The sequence below is a fragment of the Stegodyphus dumicola genome, chromosome 5, assembly GCF_044657685.1.
Source record: "Stegodyphus dumicola isolate Sdum_Otavi_A_Nest chromosome 5, ASM4465768v1".
Taxonomy (NCBI): Eukaryota; Metazoa; Arthropoda; class Arachnida; order Araneae; family Eresidae; genus Stegodyphus; species Stegodyphus dumicola.
The window spans coordinates 135,340,360-135,362,587 of NC_140772.1; the positions used below are offsets into that span (position 1 = coordinate 135,340,360).

The window sequence follows — 22,228 nt, forward strand, 5'->3', positions numbered from 1 at the left end:
GTTAAAGGAATATCAAACCTGCTAAGATTTTTGGCGACTTCCCTGCTGCAGGTCCCGAGACCCCATGGGGGTCGCGACACACGGTTTAAGAAACTCTGCTCTATAGCAAAGTTTATGCTAAGGACTTCATACATCACTTTGTAGAAATTTTTGCCAGCATTTGTGTCACTCAAAAGAAAACTTAAAAAAAAGCGTTGATTAGTCGTTATTATGCACGATGAAAAGGGATATCTGCAAAGAATATTTAACTCAATGTAGTAGCAGTCCTTTCCTGAAGGAATTAGTTACTTTCAAATACATTTTTATCGAAAGAGAATATGCTGATCTGTGAAAAATTTTCTTGCGAATTCAGAATGTAAATAAATTGCTTTATATACAATGTCTCTCCCATTTCGAATCAAATAAAAAAATAAGCATTGATAAAACGTTGTTCACCAAATTGGTTCTTCTATGACGTGCATGTAAATCAGGCTATGAAAGAATATTCCTTAACGATTCAAAAACATTTTCTTACTTGCACGAGAAAAAAAGTATTTTCTGCTGTTAAAAAAATCGATTACTTTTATATTGGAATACATCGAACAGAATAGATAATAAGAAAGAAATATTTTATTTTATACTAAAAATTCCCTTTTCATATAAGATTTAAAGAATCATTCCAAATTCTGTAATGAAAATATATATTTCCACTGCACGTTTTCTATTTTAGAATTATTTCATACAATCATTTTACGTGATGTCAAAGTTGCCTGAACTATAACTGATATAAATACTGCTGCATTTTGCGTAGTAAGAGTAGCAGACTATATCAATTAAATGTAATTCCAATTTTTATAAGATATATAATCGTTACCTGAAACTCCGACACTTTTAGCTCATAGGAGGCATTTTGGTAATAACTGTATATTTTATTAATAGGAAAAAAATAAAAACTGAAAGTAAAATATGTTTCAAGTAAAACCATAGAAAAACAGGAAATTTTGTTAGTAAAGGAAATAAATGCAGTTTCTTAGTTCTATATTAACATAATTTTATATTTCTTTTAAATTTATTAGCAGATATCATGTTTAAGAATGTTACACAAATTGTATATTCTTGCGAAGCTGAACTGTTGCCTAACCGTAAAATTTAATAATCCTAAGTACTTTTACGCACCCTAAATCTCAGATGCGAAACAAAATCTCAAATAAACATTAGAACAATGAAAATATATGAATTAAAATTTAGTTTTGTAAACAAACAAATTAAGATTTACTTTAAATAATTAAATACATCTACGATGGATTTTATCTCATATTGTATGCATAATCCTTACTGTTTTTGACTTAATTAGTTAATATATACTTTTAGTGTCATAGAAAGTGAAAATAAAGGGAGGTATATAACATAAGAATATGTTGGTGTAGTATGAGTTTCATATGCTCAAAAAAAGGAAATCGTAACGGATGAATATTCTAGCTTAAAATGCGTAAGTACAACAAATGAAGGAAACGACACAGTTTTGCGAAATAAGTTTCATTCGCAATTAGAAAGGTTTCATGAAACAAGTGAAAAAATTTAATTTTTAAAGATATTATTTAAATACCAGTATTAAGTCGGATTTAAATTTAATACAATTTCACATTGGCATCCTTCCCGAACAGATCGACTTAACACGCTTTGCCGTAATCAGTTTAATTTACCAACTAATTACTGATCGATGAAGTACGTTTTAGATGTAACTGAGTACTGAAATAAAAGCCTTTTTTCATTACTGAGTGGATATTGATAATGATGCATGTGAAAACGAAATACTCGATAATTATTATGATAATCCACCCAGATGAGTTGAATAAAGAAGTAGCGGTATGTGCTGAAGAAAATAATTATTTCATAGAGAGAGTAAATATAAAAAATTAGACAAAATGTAAAGGAGCTGCTCTTGCACTAGGAGGACTGAGTAACAGTATTGCATTTGAAGTAGCTCATCGACAGAGTTCAAATTTGGGCTTTGCTTCGGTATTTCTTATTACACACAAAAAAAAAAAACAAAAAAACAATAATTAGTTTACAAAATTGTATTTTTTTTTTTTTACATTCTAGCTTATTTTCCTGTATAAAGTCGTCTTTAAACATGATATTCTCTTCCTATTTAACAGCACATTCTTTTCTTCTTATCCAAATCACCAAATGTTTTATTCGAATAATCATCGGGTATTTCGTCTTCACTTATGTAATTCTCATCACCTTTAAAGACATGAACACACAGTTTTTTTTAATTAATTACTGCGTATATCTAAATCTTGCTTCATAGATGCCTCATTAACTGAATAGTTTTGTTCATAGATTACGTATAGGACATTTAAACTTATACATTCACAGCTAACTCATTAAGCTGACTTCCGCAAAGTAAATTAGGTCGATCTGCATCAAGAGATACTTCCATGGAGAGCTTCGGGAAACCCCATGCAGCTAGATCGTTCAGCGAGAATACAACTTATGACAAACTGCCAGTGCTCAGCGAGTGGTCACCATGATTCATACAATCATAACTATTATGTTAACTATACTAACCATAACTAAGATGATTTCTAGCAAACGAGAGATTGTAAGCTGATGTGATTATTACATCTCACTAAATGCATGAACTTATTAAAAAATCGAAAATTAAAATTCTATATGTATTCGAAAGTAGAGATAAAATTCAATAATTCATCTTCTAAATATTTTCAAATAAACCATGTCCCCGTTTGCTACATATTAATCAAATTACAGTTTTTACGTAAAGAAGAAATTAAATAAATCAAAAGCGCGATTTTGATTTATTGTAGTATGCCCATCCTCTTCCCTTCAAATTACTATTTCATTAAATGGACGTCTGCTTTCAGAGCTTTAAGCATAGTGGGACTTAAAATACTTATGTTAACGTTATTCTTAAATTGTTAAAAAGAGTGGTTGTGGTATAATTAGGTATTTAGGTTTTTATTATATTATATACATCTTTGAAAGATTCAAAGCATATAAAATGAGTAAAGCAGCATTGAATGAGACGTAAGTATCGCTCTTATGTTTTCTTTATTTGAAATCTTCTCTAAAAGGTTTTTAAAATCATATTTTAAATCCAGGCTATTGAACTCGTAACTAACGCAATCAAATTTTAAAATCAAGCCTTTTCTTCCTTATTTTACGCAAGAATATTTTGAAGAATAAATTATTTACATTTCATTAAAATGTATGCCTTGAAAAAACTGCGCAAATTAGACATACATTTAAAACAAGACTATAAAACCATAGATCTGACTCCAGTGAGAGATGTGAGAAAGGTCTGAGGAAAAACTGACGGGGCTTTCTAGAAATCCAATCTCGTAATCCATGGCTTCTAAAGTTTAGTTTCCTTCTTAAGAAAGATTACTGAAATCCGACAACGTGTCTGAAGCTGCCACAGTAACGATCCCCCGTGACGCTTCTTGCCCTCCCCAAACATCCAGCATCTGTCTCTCTTCAACTGATTTTCAGGAGAAAATAGAATGGTCCTGTTTGTTTGTGGACAGAGCCCCCAGAGAATCCACAGAGAGCGATTTAAATTGCAGACATAAACTGAACAAAACTGGCCGGCACAAATCTCTGCTAGTCCACATAAATCAGTTGCAACAAAGATTTTATCTTCGTCTAGACTCGGAATTAATTCGGAATTCTAGAGAGACTCGAGGAGAGTTTAGCTTCACGGCGGCTGTTTTATTCATTTAGCCATTTTTGATTTACCTCGGCATCATACGGCTCTAGAGAAAACGTGATTTTGAGCGTGATTAAAATTCTCAAATTAACGAAACGGAAACTCAGAAGGTGGTTTTGACTTATGAGAGAAGTATCTTTTATGTCGCTTAAAAGCTCTGAAATTAAGAAGGTATTCGACATTACAATTAACTTGCCTTCAGGTCTCAAAGCATTTAACATTATAAAATAATTAATAGTCCTATTGTTTATATACATTTATCACTCTCAGTGTAACTGACATAAAATGGACAGTTTACTTGTCTCTTTTAAATGATTAATTATGCCTGTCTCTTTTATCTGGTAATTCCACCTGCTATTTTAATATTCAGTTAGCAAATAATGGTGAAATATTTTGAATGCGATCATCCGAAATGTTTCACTAAACTGCAGAGTTCTTGCTAAATTGCTAATTGCAGAACTCCTGTTAAATATACAAAAGTCTCATATTAAAAAGAGCAAATATTCTCAGATATTGATTATTATCAATCTTTTTCAGATGAAATACATATAGGTTTGTCTTTAAATTTGCAACTAAAGATTTATTTTTCTATTATTTCATTCACTTGTATTATATTTCAAAAGTTCTGGACAAAATTCTTAGAAGTTTTGTATGTTAAGGTTATTTTTACGCTCTCGCTGAGTTCGCAGTCCACTAGTCTGTTGTTATATTCACTTCCACTCACCCATTTTTTTTAGTCTTTTTAGCTTTATTATTAAGCATCGTTTTCTTCCCACTTACGCCGTATAGAATTCAACAACAAAGTTTAAGAAATTTTAAAAGCAGTATAACAGTATACGTTTAGGATTCACAAAGTGTTGGCATATATTTTTCTGTTATTTTTAGTTTTTTCTGAATTTACCAATGTTCCGTCTTCTTACTAAGACCGTTTACAAAACTTCTTTTTGTCTTTTTATTACTAACGTTTTGTGTGCTTATTTTATTTATTAAATATCACGTTCTTGGCGCTTACTCCACATAAAAGTCCACTCAAAATCAAAATCACAAAATATTTAAAAACAGCTTTCCTTCAGAATTTCCGACATGCAGTCTCGCACGCTGGAGATAAAAATATTTTAATCCGTATAGTGTGGTGTCAATGCTCGCTTTGAAATCATTGAGTTTTTTAATCAAAAATTCGTTAACGCTTTACAAAATATGAAATAGTAGATAATAAAACAAATCAAAATTTCGGCTTCTAGGTGCCAATGGGCAGATTTGGGTAGCTCGGTAAATGAACATAAAGTTAACCTCAAAAGATAAAATTACAGTTTTACACAAGCAGTCTGGCGAAGCGTCCGAGACATTGGCATGGTAAATATGTAACTGGAGAAAGAAGAAATTCGACTAAGTGTTCGAATGCATGTAGCTTAGCTCATTTTCCTCAGCAGCTCGTCGACAAAAGCTGATTAACGATAAAATTGCCGATTTAAATTGCCGATAGGAACCTAAGTTCGGATAATTCTTTTACTATTTAATCAGTTCATGGCTGGATAACGAAAATGCTAATATGAAAATGTGAAACTGTTACAACTGAAACATGGAACAAATAATATTGTGTATGGGTGGAATCACAGATTGAACAAGCTTATTCAGATATTTGTTTATATACCGCTGCGAGCAGTGCATATTACAATATTATGTGTATAACAAGAAAGTTAAGAATATTTTAATATTTGAATAGAAGAAAAAGAAAAAAGAAGAAAGAAAGATAAGAGAATATATCATTTAAAGCATATCAAAATAAATATACAAAATTTTAATCTCATAAACCATTAGAAAGATTTTGAGCTTTAAAATGAGTTGTAGTATTTCGGGGATATTTTAACCTTTTAATGCTTTGACTGCCACGTCACCCATATCCGAGTGACGGCAAAAATTCATATTATGCCGTGTCATTCGTTTTCCGGTGATAGTTCTTTGAGTACTTACTAGGTAAAGGTAGATGTATGAAAAAATGATTGTTGAGTGTTGAAAGAAAGAAACGAAAATGATGAATTAGGATCTTTTTTGGTATCAAACTTCTTTCTTCCTAAACAACCAACTCTTGAAAATATGATTAGTAGCATTCTACACCACATTTATTATCACTACATTTCTCACTATTCGAATCAAAATCTGAAGATGTAATTTTGTTTATAATTATCTTTCTGAAAAATCACGACTGTTCCTTATCGCTGTTATTCGAATTTTTGTGAGTCTCGCAACAGGTCTCTTTTTCATTGTTACATTATTCGCTTAAAAATTGCTCTTTCATTTTTCTTTTAGACATTTCAAAAAGTTGGGGCAACAATTTTAACAAAAAAATAATTAATAAAAAAGTATTTGGAAAAGAAGAAATAATATTCGCATTTCACATTCTTCCGTAGACACTTCGTTCTTGAGAAAAAAAGATCTTTAAACTAAATGCATTGTTCCAAAATGTTTCGTTCTAGACTAACAATCGGAAACAATTGAACTCATGGTATAGCAGCGCTCGTGGCCTAAAGGAGATTTTCTTACAACCTCACGTGGCTGTCAACGTCTTAGAAATACCTGACACCTTAAGTATTTATCATTATTTACACGTTAACACATACATAGTGCAACATTTGTTAAAATACGTATTTGTTTAGTGCAGTAGCTTAAAAGTTTGTAAAGCAAATTAATGTTTCAAGTTGTTGTTTCAAATTATGAAATGGTAATCAGATGTGTTTTTCTGTGTAAACTATACAAATTACTGTTACCAATCTGGCAATAAACGATTTTTTCCCGCAAGTGTCCGTGCTTTTAAGCTTGTGTATAAATGTCGTACAAAATAAAGAATGAGCAATAAAACAATAAAATAATGCAAAAGTCGTAATACAAATAGGGGGCATTAGGGACAATGCCAGTCAATGTCAGTTATCATAATATTTATATTATCTATTAACTGTAATTTAATAAATGTGATAAAATATAAATTTCATATATGTGCATTTTATTTGTGGTCTATCACGTTACTTCATGTTTTATCTTAATTATATCTTATATTAGAATATATTAATTATATCTCATATATTATCTTATATAAAAAACGTGTGGCTCTACTTTCAAAGCTGGGGTATTTTAATGGTGCGGTTGTAATGCACTAATTGATGTTCCTTATGGTGTTAATTGGTTTGGTTATGAGTTAATTGGGGTAATTATACTTACTAGATGGTTCTAATGAAATTGGTAGAAGAAAGCAATTTCTTATTTAGTCCGAAAAAATGGAAGCCAAAACGTCCGCTGTTACTGGCAGGAACCCACAATGAGGCAACAGCCCGACTTCTTTCCTTTCTATTTGTCATTTCTTCGAAATTCCAGAGCAATATTATTTCTACAAATTTCAATGGTTCAAAGAAAAGCTGGTTTCTATGCTTAAACACAATTACTGGTTGACTAAACTAAAATTAAAATACTTTTCTAACTAGTGTTAAGTTAAAAACTATTTTCTAACCAATTTTAGGTTAAATTCTTCCCTATAGCAGACTGAACTTCAGTCGTAAAAGTGTTTGTCATTTCCCGCATCCGCATCAGGGTCAGCTTCAAACCCTTTTCCCAAGAGAATTAATTCAAGCCACCTTTTAACTTTCAAAACCAGAAAATTATTACCTGCCTTTAACTGCAAGATAAAAAAATGCTGGTCGCCTTTCCATTCGGAAAAAACAGCAATTTATCTATCAAACTGAGATATGAGACAAAAAAGAAGAAGCAAAGAAGCCAAACTGTTCTTTTCCCTCCAGGGACATCCTGACTACCGGCCATCGTAATTTAACCCCTTCTCATCTCCCTACACACATGTTTAGAAAATTCCTTGTCCATTGCCCGGCCTTCCTTGAAATTCCAAGCCATGAGCTGTCACGCATAAAGCATTGAAGATACAACAGGGATATGCTTTCAGTTTCCTAAATATGATTCCTATTACACTTTACACTTAACAATTCACTTCATCAAATTCTCTGTTCTCTTAGCTTAAATTAATTAACACAATTATTAATTTTGTACATAACAATATTATGCCATGTGTTGCTCAAATACTAATAGAAAGTAAAGCAAGAGAAAAGTCGATGCTACAGAAGCACTTTTTTCCCTCTTTCTCTACCATCAAACGTAAAGACTTCTCTCTCTAGTCTATAACATTCCTATCTCTCTTCCCGATGTGATATCGGGCCGGACACAGCCGCCATCGATCCGAATCTGAGACTCGCTAATGCTTTCTGAATGATGCAATATTTTCCCGATTATGCCCGGCGGCCGACGGTCCTCGATGGCTGTATCATTGGGGGTCGCTCACCCTCCGGATGGCTATTTCATCGACATCCCTGTCAATTCGGCGTCACGATGAGTGATGGAAATCTTTGCCTTGCACTCCACAGACGGTGCTGTTTTTTCTAACCATCTGGGGCACTATTACTCGACAGAGACAGAAGGTGGTACGCGAAGATTATTCCATGAATCAGAAATTAAGTTCTCGAAAGGCAATACTGTCTGTCAATATTGACTAGCATAGTATTTTTCAGAAAATATCTATGCAGCACTTTTCAGACACTGACAATTTATATATGTTTACGATATGTTTTGACCCGCCATGTTTTATGCCTCTAAAGAATTCGGAGTTTTTTTAAAGCAAAAAAATAACCCAAAAACTATATGTTGACAATGCAAGATAATACACTAATGATAATACTATTACGAATTTTATAGATATACGGATAATAGTGAAATTGTATGTGAAATTGTTGTATTCTTCTGTATAATGTAACATGAAACTGTCGAGAGAGGATGCTCTGTCAGAAAAATAAGAATACAGGGAAACGTCTATTTAACATTGAGTTAATGGCTATCTCGCCAGATTGGTGAGATAACTCCAAGCTGGCAACAAAATTTTGGCGAGGAATCACCCAACGTCGCCAAACTTAGCGATCATTTGTGTCCGGTACCCTTATCACCGTAACAGGTATTGTAACTGAAAAACTGTAATTGATTTCATACGCAATTGTAACCGCACTTGGCCTCATTGGCCTTACAGTAATTTCGAGAAGTACTAGAGATTTCTCGACGGCCAGGTGGAAACTGTACAAGGTCGGAGAGAGCATTTGCTCTCAGTTGTGAGTTGTTATTAGTTGTTAGTTCAGCGTGAGCCGGGGTATTGAGATATGTCCGGGTTAGCTTCGCTCTTTAGACGCGCTTTGCATCGCGTTGTGTTTAACGTTCTAAACAGTGTGAAGTGTAACTACTGCTTGTACTCAATGATACCTTGAAGAGTTGTACGATTATTTTTGTGAAAGTTCCAGAGTTGCTTTTGATAAAATAAATCTTCTCAACCTGTCATGAGAGCTGTGTGTATTTAATCTAATACGAACCCGTACGCAAGCAACAACAGACTTATTTTCAGTTGACTTGATAACTTAGCGTATCAAAGTTAAAAGAAAACTCTGACATCAGTTAGAAGCAGGAAACATGAAAAAGGAGCAATGCAATAGCCTCGACTCGTATTTGCACCTCTCGAATACGCGCTGAGTGTGCTAACCGTTACACCACGAAGGAGGGAGAAAATCTGTTCTAAGACCAACTTGTTGGGTTAGGTGGGTCAGTATGCGCCCTCTTCTATTATTTTATAACTTTAAATCATTGTTATCAGCTGCTTGCGAAGGAACAGTTATGTGTTGTTAGAACAGACACAGCAATTTGCCATTTTATAGTTACTTCGTCAAAGCTATCGTTTCACAAAGAGGAATAGCTGAATGTCTTTTTCTTACCTAATAACACCGTACTTTATAGACAAAGGCGCTGCTTTATTACATAGTTTTCAAATAAGAGATCAGTTAATTAATATACAGTCATTGCATTCATCGTCTTGTTGATGTTACCATAAAAAGAAAGGCAAACAAAATGTGAATGAAAAAAAGCAAACTCAGATGTTTGAAATTTTAAAAAATTAAGAAGAAAATTAACGAAAGTATTCTTTAAGTATATTATTTTTGTTTGGAATTTGATATGATTATAAACCCAAAATTGAATAAATTGTCGAACGAAACTTTTTAACTCCGATATTAAATTGACTGCACGTACTGCTAGTAAATTGGAGGTTCGAATATCGGCGCGGAACCTGTTCGTTTGCTACAATTTTGAAGTAATTCTATTGTTTTAAATGCCAAAAAGGCTCGATTCTTTACAAATGTTTCTTCAAAGTTTATTTATTATATTTTTGCAAAAGTATATTTATTACAATTTTAATTACTTGTGATACAAATTTTTAAAATAAGTAATTCAATGCAGTTTTACTAAGCTACATTTACAGTTTCAATAAAACTATGATGATCAATGTCTAGTTCCAAGTTGAGGTATGAATAAAAAACGTGTTTGGAAATACATCCAACAGGTATAATCATATAGATCTTATGTCATGAAAGTCAGTGCAATTTACGTGGCAGAAACAAATTATGTCTTATCGGATTGTCACACACTTTATCCTGTTGAAAAACTAGTAAAAGTAAGATGTTATCATTATTACTTCATCAACATATTAATATTTTGCTGCTATTCCGCATTACTAAATTTTCTTCATTTATTTAATGCAGAAAATTTTTTCACAGCAATAAAATAGTCGATAATATCATATTATCAATCAAAATTAAAAAAAAAAAAACATATTTTAACCACAGCATCAGTTTACATACATTGCCAAGAAAAACAAAAAGAATTTTTCGAAACGAGAAATCCTACTTTTTTTTTCATTATTTCCGTTACGTTTTTTTCCCTTTAACATCTTATATTTATCAGGTGTCTAGGGGAAGAAAAGTTTCGAATTTTAAAGAAAACGGGAAAATAAGGAAATCCGACGCTTAGAACATTTTTGAGAGCATCATTTTGTGCAATATTCTCATCCCCAAGACTTCACTATTGGCAGGCAACAGAAAAGAAAGAATTAGAAAAGAATCTCTGGGGATCTATTTCCACATATTATCTATTTTCTGTCGCAGTAAAGAATTGGAGAGACCCGAGACAAGATATATTTCGTAAGAGATCTATTCTTGAAGAGCAGAATGTGCTTAAAAGTTTGCTTGAGTGAATGAAAGTTAAAAAAATAAATAAATAAAAGTGTTAAAAAAAAGAAATAGAAAGAAAGAATTGTAAAAAGGAATTTTTAGACAGGTTTCAAGAAGAGAAAATGGATTTTTGAAATAGAAGTTTTGAATAACAATGTAAGCAAAGAAAAGAAAGCATACCTACAATTTTAGTAGACCCACACATAATGATCATGGACAATTTTTTAGTAGACTTGGGGGAAGTTTATTGATATTTGTAAGTCTAAATCAAATATTATGTTATAAAATACGGTTTACCTTATTACATCATACTTAAAATTAGAAAAAAAATTGCTTATGCACATAAGATGAGAGCATAGCTCAAAGAGTTATACTTGTTCAGCTCAGATTGAATTTTGAATGAAACGCAGGCTATATATTGGGCTGCTGAAAACTCCTAACTCATTTTTTTTATGTTCTTCAAAGGACTTTATTTATATAAAAAAATCTGATGTGTACACCACATGACTTCCTTGTACGGAATATTAAATTATACGCATTTTTTCTTGCATTTCCTTTAAACTTATTGGATTGAATTAAATCTACTTCGCCGACAGCGCATAAACTTCAATAGAATAAATGCATTCTTTAAAATCCACTCTATTTGTTTACCATAGCTACACTCTGTCGCTAGATTCACTTAATAGTATTATATTTCGTTCATATTATAACTATGTCTATGTCTATGTCTTATCACTTAGTAAAAGGCAATCGACCATTAACGGCCTTTACGAATATATTATACTTGACTTTTAAATGCTTGAGAATCGAGTAAGTTGTATCCGATAATATGGAAGTACTTGTGCACATGCAATGCACAAAATTTATATCATTTAAAGAATTATCTAATCGTTGCCACATGTTCTATTCAAATGCTATAATAATGCTAGAATGATGTATAAAAGAAATTAAGCAAACAAAACAAAAAAGAAACCGTTTTAACAGACGATTGAGTATTTCTCATTCAATTAATTCAGCTCTCACTTCGAGACAAGGCAATAATACATAAAAACTCAAGACATCTGTATTAAAAATTACAAAGTAAATCTTAAACACTTATTTCCTCGAAAAAATTCCAGAAAGGATTAAGCATGATTTAATTCGCAATAATAAATGAAGGCGTTATCTTTGTTGTTGCGAAGCTAAGTTTCTATAGATTGGCAACAAATCCACTAGTCTGCTGTTTCAAATGTAAACAAGCAATGGCCACCATCAAAAAAATTATTAGGCTTAGCGGTACTTAAACAACTTTAAAATTGTTTATAATTCTAAAAATATTGCATACAGATTTACTAAAGGCATAAAAACCTTAACCGGAAGATAAGTACAACATAATTCAATCATTTTTAAATCAAAAAATGTACAATTTACAAACGTATAAGAGTAAAGAAGAGATTACTTAGCCGGGTGACAGAGTGAATATATATATAAATACATTTATATACGTTTGGTGCGGCCGATTGCAACCAAAATACGAGGTGCACATCAACATGTTATAGCAGTACTATATACAAAATTTCAACGTTCTGAGGCTACTCGTTTTTGAGTTATGCGAGATACGTACGTACATACGTACATATGTTCGTACAGACGCCACGAAAAATTCCCTTCAGAATTCATTTTAAAGGAGTTTTATAATTTTTTTTTTTTTTTTTTTTGCAGGAGGCTAGTCTTTTATTCTGTCCTTACGTACAGATATCACGCAAAAACCTCGTTAAATTGCATTCAATAGCGGTCAAAATGGATATTTTCGTTGAAATATGCTGCCTGAAAGTTTTCGCGATTACAATACTTCCTTTTTACTTCGTACATGAAGTAAAAAGGAGCAGTCAACAGTATACTGCTCGTTTCGTTGCAGAACCTTTTACTTTCTTTAAATAAGTTTCGTAATTTCTTAGTCACAAAAGAACCTAGCTTTATCAGCGAAAAGCTGAACAAGGTGCTGATTAACGCGTAAATCAGAACCTTGGTTCAGCAGCCTTGCGTGATTTGAATGTTATACAAAAAGAAATTTTGAAGAGGTCTGAACAAGTGACAGTCTCAGGGTACAAGTTCACCTGACCTTGTACCCTCAGACTGTGATACGCGTGGCAACACGGTTCCGCAACGACCCTGATACCATGATACGCGGTTCGACAACGACCCTGATACTCGTGGCAGCACGTTTCATAGATTCTGATAATATTTATCAGCGATTAAAGCAACGAGCCAATAAATCAGTTCCAATGTGCGCTGTCGCCAACTGGACAGTTTCAAAGAATCCATCTTTCAGAAAATTCCAGAGCTCAATGTGTTACTCAATTCACTATCAAGCAAAAATTATACTATACTATGTACAACTAATTACGCATTAAAACATAACATAACACTGTCAATGATAGTATTCAGCGCAACAGTTTCTGAAATATTTCAGGGTGACCAGATGTCGACTTATATTAGTATTATTTTGTAGTAAATAAAATAATAAAACATAAATTCACGGTATTATATTAAGAGGAAAATTATTTTCTATGTAATTAAGGAATCAGAGCGTAAAAGGGATAAAGAAACATATCTGAAATAAATTGCATTTTTTAAAATTTATTTTTTATTAATTAAATTTATCGCAGGTGAAACATATATGTAATAATTGTACAGAAATCCATCGGATCAGCTGTTACTCATCACAGTAAACACGCAAGTAAATTTTATAGTTTACAAGATACTTTCAACTCAATTCTTAACTATGAAATATAAATTCTAAATAAAATTAAACCTTTAGCATTATTATCAGTACTTCCTACTTATTGGAATAAAGGAAAACTACAAAAATTATACTGGAATTAATTTATTGTAATAATCATTTCTGCGAGATAATCTATTTTTTTAATTCAATTATAACCAAAGAATAAGCAGCAGGACATTAATTTTTGTGCTTGAAAATAATAAAAAAAAATAAATAAATAACCTCTCTATCTCATAGAAAAGTTAATTTTAAAAACAGAAGTGCTAAAAAAATATTTCTCCTCCGCTGCCTTAAACTCATCTCGGTTTGAAAAACTATATAAGAGTAAAGAAATTAATGTTCATTTAATGTCTTACTAAACTAATTAAAAGCTTAGAAAATCGATAAGGTAAAATAACTGTTACTGCTAGTTACATTAAAATGTAGTAATACTGAACTTAAAAAAATAGGAGAAAAGTGATTACTGTTATAATTACACAAAAAGTAAGTATATAACTTGTAGGTATCTTCACCGCATAAGTCGATTTTGGTTTACTTCCCAAATCGAATGAAAAATATTAGAAATACCTTCGAAAGCCGTCGAATGAAGCTAAAGCATAAACCACTGCAACAGCCTCTCTCATATAATTAACGCGCCTTTGTCATAACCATTAATAGCTGATAATTAAATGTCTTCGAATGCCTTGTTAATGATTGAAAAAATGAGCGTCGCGGCAATTAATAGCCGATGCCATAGGATACGACGCGCGTCGAAGGAAAAAAAAAGGTGTCCGTCCGATTTGCCCGCCAAGAAACTACATTGTAAAGGAGTTTTTGATTAATTGCTTTCCCAAATCTAACGAGCATTTTTGAACTGAAGCAAAAATGTAAAAATTTTAAGTTTTTTCAACAATGCTTCTGGCAACACAAAGTAAATCGAGAAAAAATAGTTTCGCTTAAGAAAAATGGTTTCTGGGAGCAAGGAAACACGTGAGCGAGTTCTAATTACTCCACGAGTTATTGCTGGTCCTTTTTTCCTTTCCAGTACAAAATTTTTAAATTGCCTCATTAATTTTTTACGCACTGTTTCATTGGGTGTGCTCTATTAATACATACACCGCGAAGCATTTTTATAACCGCTCGGACGCGATATTTGTTTCTGCAAGCTACTTATAGCACAATCATCTCCCATTTATGAACTTCTGAAGCACATAAATTACGTTTAACTTTAGTCTAACATAAAAATGTCTTCTGATGTACTATCAATGAAAAACTTTTTCAGAACGCTTTCTTTCTTTTTATCCTAAAGTATACTAATAGCAATTTTCTTTTCGCATTTAGCTTATATATATATATATAATATATGGGAGGCATAATGAAGCAAACCTAGTGATGCTGTAGAAACTCTGATAGCGTAGAATGCAGTGCATGTCGTAGATGTTGATCCGTAATGAATAGCAACTTGAGCCGAGGAAGGTTAAATATTCATTTTCATTTTGGCAAGCATTTGTGGCCATAAACAACTCATGTCTTTATAAAATTTACATTTTGGATAACTTTGCGGTAAAAAGAGGAATAGCAAGCAGCAATATATTTATGCCCAGGTGCTGAAGGAAGAAATCTTGAAACAGAATGAGTTAGTTTCGGTTTTCGATGCATTTGATAGGATAATTAATAATGCTGTAAAATTATTATTGGCTGTTTTAAGTTGTTTCAGATCCATTGAAATAACTAGCGTTATGTAAGAGTCATATGGTAGGATTAATCTAGAAATGATGCAGTGGAGAAAAAGTTTTTGCTACTTTTAGAACTGAGTGGAGAAATAACCAAGTTAAAAAGAAGAATTAAGGGACTATTGCTAATTTAAATTAGAAATTATAGTTACATATTTTTTATTTTACACACACACACACACATATATATAATTAAAACATATCTTTTAACACTATGAATTGGAAGAATGACGTTGATATCGATTAGTCAACTTTTATTCATATTTACCTTGATTTATAAAAATCAAATTTATTACACATTAACGTAAGCAATTATAAATGTACAGCTTAAATTGGACTTAGTTTTATTACTTTCGCTAGCGTTCAACTTTTGATACCTATTATTATCACTAAAGCTTGTAGAGATATTAGATATTTTTTGAAAGCGAGAGAGATGAAAAATGAGCAGTGCCCTCGCCGGGAATCGAACCACGGACGCACTGGGCGTGCAGACCACTACATTACGAAGGCACGCTAAGAAGACGAGAGAAATACCTTAAAATACCTCGTATACTCCCCCTTTTAAAGGGCGACTGGAGTTTTAAGGGACCAATCGCTAAATCCCGGTGAAGAGAATCATCATCCACCATCCTTTTAATTTGGGCGCCATTTTAGAGGCATTAGGATTTTTATGGAAGCATGAGTTGAAAAATGAGAAATGCCCTCGCCGGGATTCGAACCACAGACCTCTCAGAAAACGCCCAGCTTGCTGACCAGTACATTACTAAAACACGCTAAGAAGTCGGAAGAAATACCTTATAAGCTCTTGGTGGGTGGCGCTGATTCATATCTCATCATGCAGATGCATATAGCGCGCCCAAACACAGCAGTTAAATATATTTAATTTTTGATTGGTGATCATAGGTATTGGTTAATGTGTAACTTCCGAAGGTTATTTGCATAATTTGGCAATATCTAATCCCCCTAAGTTATTTATAAATTATTCTAAGTTATTTAGATTTACCTCTAGTAATTACAGCTGAAAATTGCATTGCAGTTATAAATGATATCATCAATAGCGATAATAACATATACTAACGCGTGGACAGCTATTTTAATATACACTGTATCCATAAAAGTCTTTACCCAATATTTTCGAAACTAGGGGTCGTAGATATATATACTTCCACGTACAAAAATGTTTTAGACGATTCAATTATTCGTGTTTTGTCATTTTAAATTAACAGACTCGAGTTTGTAAAGTTACGAAATTGAACTTTTTATATTTCCTTATATTTATAATTAGGAAGATGTTATGTAGGTTATAAAAAGTACTCCTGTAAAATGAAACTGACTGAGATATCTAGTTCCAAAATTGGAAATCATATTCTGGGAACGTACACAAATTGAAGAGCGAAGTATATTGTTTTGCACTTACTAAAAATAATAATCTAACTGTAAATTAGACTAACAATTAAATATACATACCTAACTAGCCAAGTATAAGATACCAATTTAGGAAATACTTATCTGATATTAATATATTAGGTGACCAGCATTTCTATGCATATTATGGTGAAAAGTCGTTTTTTCCTTCTAGCTAAGTTGTCACATTTGCTAAATTACGATACTCAAATCAGAAAATATTACGTGAAGATGATTTAGCAGTTTTAAAGTAATGGCTTAGTAAAATCTTAAAATGGGGTTAACAAAGTACTATATGTTATTATATCGTCTAATAAGAAGAACAAATTAAATGAAGAAATGCAGCATACGCTGAAGCCGATTACTTTCGTATTTATCTGAAATTCAAACTACTCTACAAATTTCAATAATAATTTCGGAAAATATTTACGTAAAAGATTAACTTTATCTTATTTCCGTTATAATAATACAGCTTCTATTATTTTCATTTATAAATACATTAAAGTACATTTCTTTAAAGTAATCGCATCTTTCGTAAGAATTTAAAGTTAATCTGAATGACAAATGTCTGGGGAAATGCAAATCTTTTCTTCGATAGTTTACATAGTTGTTGCAAAATATATGGGATACATATTCCATATATCGAATATCTAGAGCACCAGAAGTAACATCTCTTTAACATATGTCTCCTGGTAAAATATTCCGGAAGAACTTATTAAACATACTTATCTGACTACAAGGAATGCTATTTTCAGCTAAAGGAATTTCCGCACATAAATCCTCTTAACTGGGAAAGACAGTTCAGCTAGAATAAAATGCTGGAGCTTCTCTCTTTCGCCTAAATAATAACACGCAGGTCTGTATTTCAGTTTATTTCTAGTATTCATTAGAATGGTGATAACGTTAATGAAATTCATGAAAACTATTATTTGTAAGCCGTATTATTTGAAGGAGTAAAAGGATTTCTGATGTATAAAAAATTGTCTTAAACTAAAATCAAAACTGTTCGAAGCTGTTTCAATAATATACCATGAGAAATTTCAATTCAAGGAATAGTGATAAAACAAGTTTTACTTATTAGCAGCTTACAAGTTTAAAACTTATTAAAACCTGGAATAGAAACTTGATTGTTTGACGCTTTCCTTACTTCTACTTAGTGAATACTCAATAAATGATGAAGTATTCTTAATGTCGAGCGGGGAATTTAATTTATGTTTTGTGCCAATATATATAATTACAGAGCATTTTTTCTAAATTTGTATTTATCTATATACTTTCAAGCTTAAGTAAACGTGTTTTGTAAGCAGAAAATTGCTATCAAGAATTTTACGATCTAATCCCGGAATAATAGTTAATTCATTGAATAACATAATCTAAAAGTGCAATTCAATTGCAGTTAAATAAATACGAGCGTGATGTTGTGTTCAACATGACGCACGTAGTATTACTGAAAAGGTAAAATTATGTGGAAAACAGGTTAACATTTCATTTATTTATTCACATTTATATATAATAGGTAACCTCTAGTAAATATGCAGCACACTATACATATACATATTTTATAAAAGGAGGAGAACAAACAGAATCGGACTTATAAAAAGCATGTTTTAATGAAACTAAAATCATTTTACAGAGAATTCGAATGTGGTATAAAAATCATTACTACCAAGGTGTATGGCTGCCTTAAATGTGCGAGAAAACTTTATCCTTGCGGGGCATTGATTTATTCCAGTTTCGAAGCAGATTTTAGGGATTTCCTCTCATTTATCAAGAGGAAACTTTGCAAATGAAGTATGTGGTTTTCGAACCGATGTGTCTGCCTATTATGGCCCAAACACGATCGATCGCATTCAGATCCAAGTAGTATGCCTATATTATACTGTTTATGATATCTATTGTTTTTCCTTCAAGCATCTGATTCGGAAAGCGTGCTGGACGAGATAGGTTATTTGAGTGCATAAAAGAGGGCTAAACTGCCGACGACGATAGCGATATAAGGCATCATCAAATGTTTACAAATATCTCCTCTCTATATACAGTTACGGACCCATGCAAATTGGCATTGCGGGGAATCACACAGAGATGAGAAAATCGTGTGTGCGCTTCCTGTAAGTAACTGTTTCCAAGCTTTTGGGAAATGCTAACTGTACTGGCAAGTCACTAACCAATTTTCTTCAGTTGAGTTTCTTCTGTGACACGTCTGTTTCAAAGTCCGTTCGCCTTGAACATGTCTAAAGTATATCGAACAACAACCAACGAATATCAACGCATGAATGTTTCTAGCAGGACTGATTCCTCTTCATATATATAGGAACTGAACGGGTGGCTATGTATTCAAGAATCATTCAACTAAGACAAGACGCTACCTTCAACAATATGCATGTATAATCCAATACAATATCAAAGACTTATATTGATCTTATAGACACATTCTGAACTGAAAGAACCAGGCACGCATATCCTAATCAACAATATGCAACTTCATCTTATTATGCAAGATACTCCTATTATTATATTCGCAGTTAGCTCCAAAACTGCTGGTGGAGTTAGCAGCGCTTTTGTACTCTTAGACAGAAAACGATAACTTTATACCTGGAAAGGACATCTCAAAGAACAGAATGGTGTTCTTCAAGCTGACGCATTAGCTGTTATAACAGCTATTCAATGCTTAATTAAAACAGCAGCAGGAAATACAACTATCTGCACGGACAGTATGTCTACTTTACTTGCATACTTTCCCCCTAATAGCAAATATCCATCATCTTTTATAATATTACAATAAGTACATATACAACGTATATGAGTACCCAAGTAGGTCTTATAGCTAACGAAGCAGCGAAGAGACTAGCTAAAGAAGCAAGCTGTAATTAGGAAGCAGAGGAGATAATTATCTCTTCACCTTCCTCTCACCAAAAATGAAATTTACATGAAAAGGTAATATTAAATGGCAAATAGAATGGGGTCTAGAGAAACTGGCATACGCACATAATAGTTTATTCCTAAAGTCAGCACAAATAGACACATAACCATATCATAAATGACTAATTTTATTACAGGACATAGCCCTTTTTCAACCTATTTTCATTGTGCTTGCTTCTAAAATACATGTGTCTGCGGATAAGAAAGGTCATCTGATCATTATGCTTTTTACTGTCCACTTACAGCTGCATCAACAGACCTGCAACATGAACTCTTTAAAAAATTTGATATCAAAATCGTTAAATTAAGAACATTTGCAATGCAATCAATAATATTTCAGCTATGGGGCAAGATGTGTGTCAAATAGTAGATTGAAGACGCCAATAAAGTTCAGAAATGATATTTTCTAAAGAACAATTGCTAAAGACAATTCCTAAAGAACTATTCAAAGGACTATAAATGAATTTTAAGAGCTGATACAGGCACTTGAATATTAAGCATAGTAACTAAAACTTTACCTTAGGTTAAAATAATTATAATTGATTAGTTTAGAACAGAAGAAATTTGGTTTGGTTTTTGCTCTTCCAATTACGAATTATCCTCAAATAAATGATTTCTGTATCATCCACTAGTGTGAGTTATTTTTAAAAAAAGCACAATCATTTTTACTACCTTCATCTAAGCCAATAGCACCCCAGAAACTGTCACCATCACCCATTATATATACACCAGCGAAATCAGCTTTATTAGTGTTCAAGGTCATTTGCTTTTTTTATGTTTCTTATCAATTCATATTGTCCATTATTTATACCTTTTTTTTCTAATTTTTGAGTAATTCATGTTTTTAGAGAGCTAAAGTAGAAAACGACATCTAATTATTTAATTACACTGCTAAAGTGCCTGCCATCATCATTCTTTCAAATATTAACAAAGGCATTATTTAAACAAAATTTCGAGGAATTGGTGTAAATTTCCATGCATTTTCAGCGGAAACTTCCTTTAATGATATTAATGTGGCACTTAATACTGAAGTTAGAGTTGAGTACCTGTGGCAATTTCTAGAGGTCGTGATCTTCCTAGGTTATTGCTTCTTTCGTGAGTTTTATTGAAATCGGAAACGGTGTATTCATTTTTTAGCCTTTTTTATAACTGAAGAGAATGCTTAGCATTTCAATGTGTAGCTTGTGTGCATATATATCATTATCAAATGTTAAATCGTGCATTTTTTATCATTTGTACAGACATCTAAGCATCATGAAACAAATATTATCACGATTCACAGTATTTCTGCTTCTAAAATCGTACAGACATCTAATCATCATGAAACAAACATTATCACGATTCACAGTATTTCTGCTTCTAAAATCGTTTTGCTATTCGTATTTAGATACGAAATGGTACCTTTCTGCTGCAGTTACGCCAATAATTTCATTCCAAAATATTTTCTCACAATATGTAATTTACTTATCCGCTTCTTTAGACAGTTTATGGATCTTCTGTCAGTTATAAATTTGGACATTTTACATTGAAGTAGCAAAAGCCATGGGATACCTCCTAATATTTTGTCGGTCCTCCTTTTACCCGACGAAGTGCAGCAACTCGACGTGGCATGGACTCAACAAGTCGTTGGAAGTCCCCTGCAGGAAATATAGAGGCAGCCATGTCTATAGAGGCAGCCATGCTGCCTCTATAGACGTCCATAATTGTGAAAGTGTTAACGGTGCAGGGTTTTGGGCACGAACTGACCTTTCGATGATGTCCCATAAATGTTCGATGGAATTCATGTCGGGCGATCTAGGTGGCCAGATCATTCGCTGGAATTGTCCAGAATGTTCTTCTAACCAATCGCGAACAATTGTGGCCCGGTGACATGGCGCATTGTCATCCATAAAAATCCCATCGTTGTCTGAGTACGTGAAGTCCATGAATGGCTGTAAGTGATCTCCAAGTAGCTGAAGGTATCCATTTCCAGTCAATGATCTGTTCAGTTGCACCAGAGGACCGAGTCCATGCCATGTAAAAAACAGCCCAGACCGTTATGGAACCACCACCAGCTTGAAAATTGCCTTGTTGATAACTTGGGTCCATGGCTTCGTGGGGTCCGCGCCACATTCGAACCCTACCATCAGCTCTTACCAACTGAAATCGTGACTCATCTGACCAAGACACGGTTTTGCATTCATTTAGAGACCACCCGATATGCTCACGAGCCCACGAGAGTCGCTGCAGGCGATGTCGTGTTGTCAGTAAAGGCACTCGAGTCGGTCTTCTGCTGGCATAGCCCAAGGAAGACAAATTTCGCCGCACTGTCCTATCGGACACGTCCCTCGTACGTCCCACATTGACTTCTGCGGTTATTTGACGCTGTGTTGCTTGTCTGTGAACATTGACAACTCTACGCAGACGTCGCTGGTCTCGGTCGTTAAGTGCAGGTGGTCGGCCACTGCACTGTCCATGGTGGGATGTTATGCCTGAAATCAGATACTCTCGGCACACTCTTGACACTGTGGATCTCGGAATATTGAACTCCCTAAAGATATCCGAAATGGAATGATTCATGCGTCTAGCTCCAACTACCATTCCGCGTTCAAAGTCTGTTAATTCTCGTCGTGCGGTCATAATCACG

At 33.0% G+C, this 22,228-nt stretch overlaps 1 protein-coding gene across 1 annotated transcript in view; it reads left to right on the forward strand.

Annotated features, from left to right (window-relative positions):
- LOC118180848 (hemicentin-2-like) overlaps nucleotides 1–22,228 on the forward strand; it is a 954,557-nt gene that overhangs the window by 516,928 nt on the left and 415,401 nt on the right. The gene's annotated exons all lie outside the window — the stretch shown is intronic.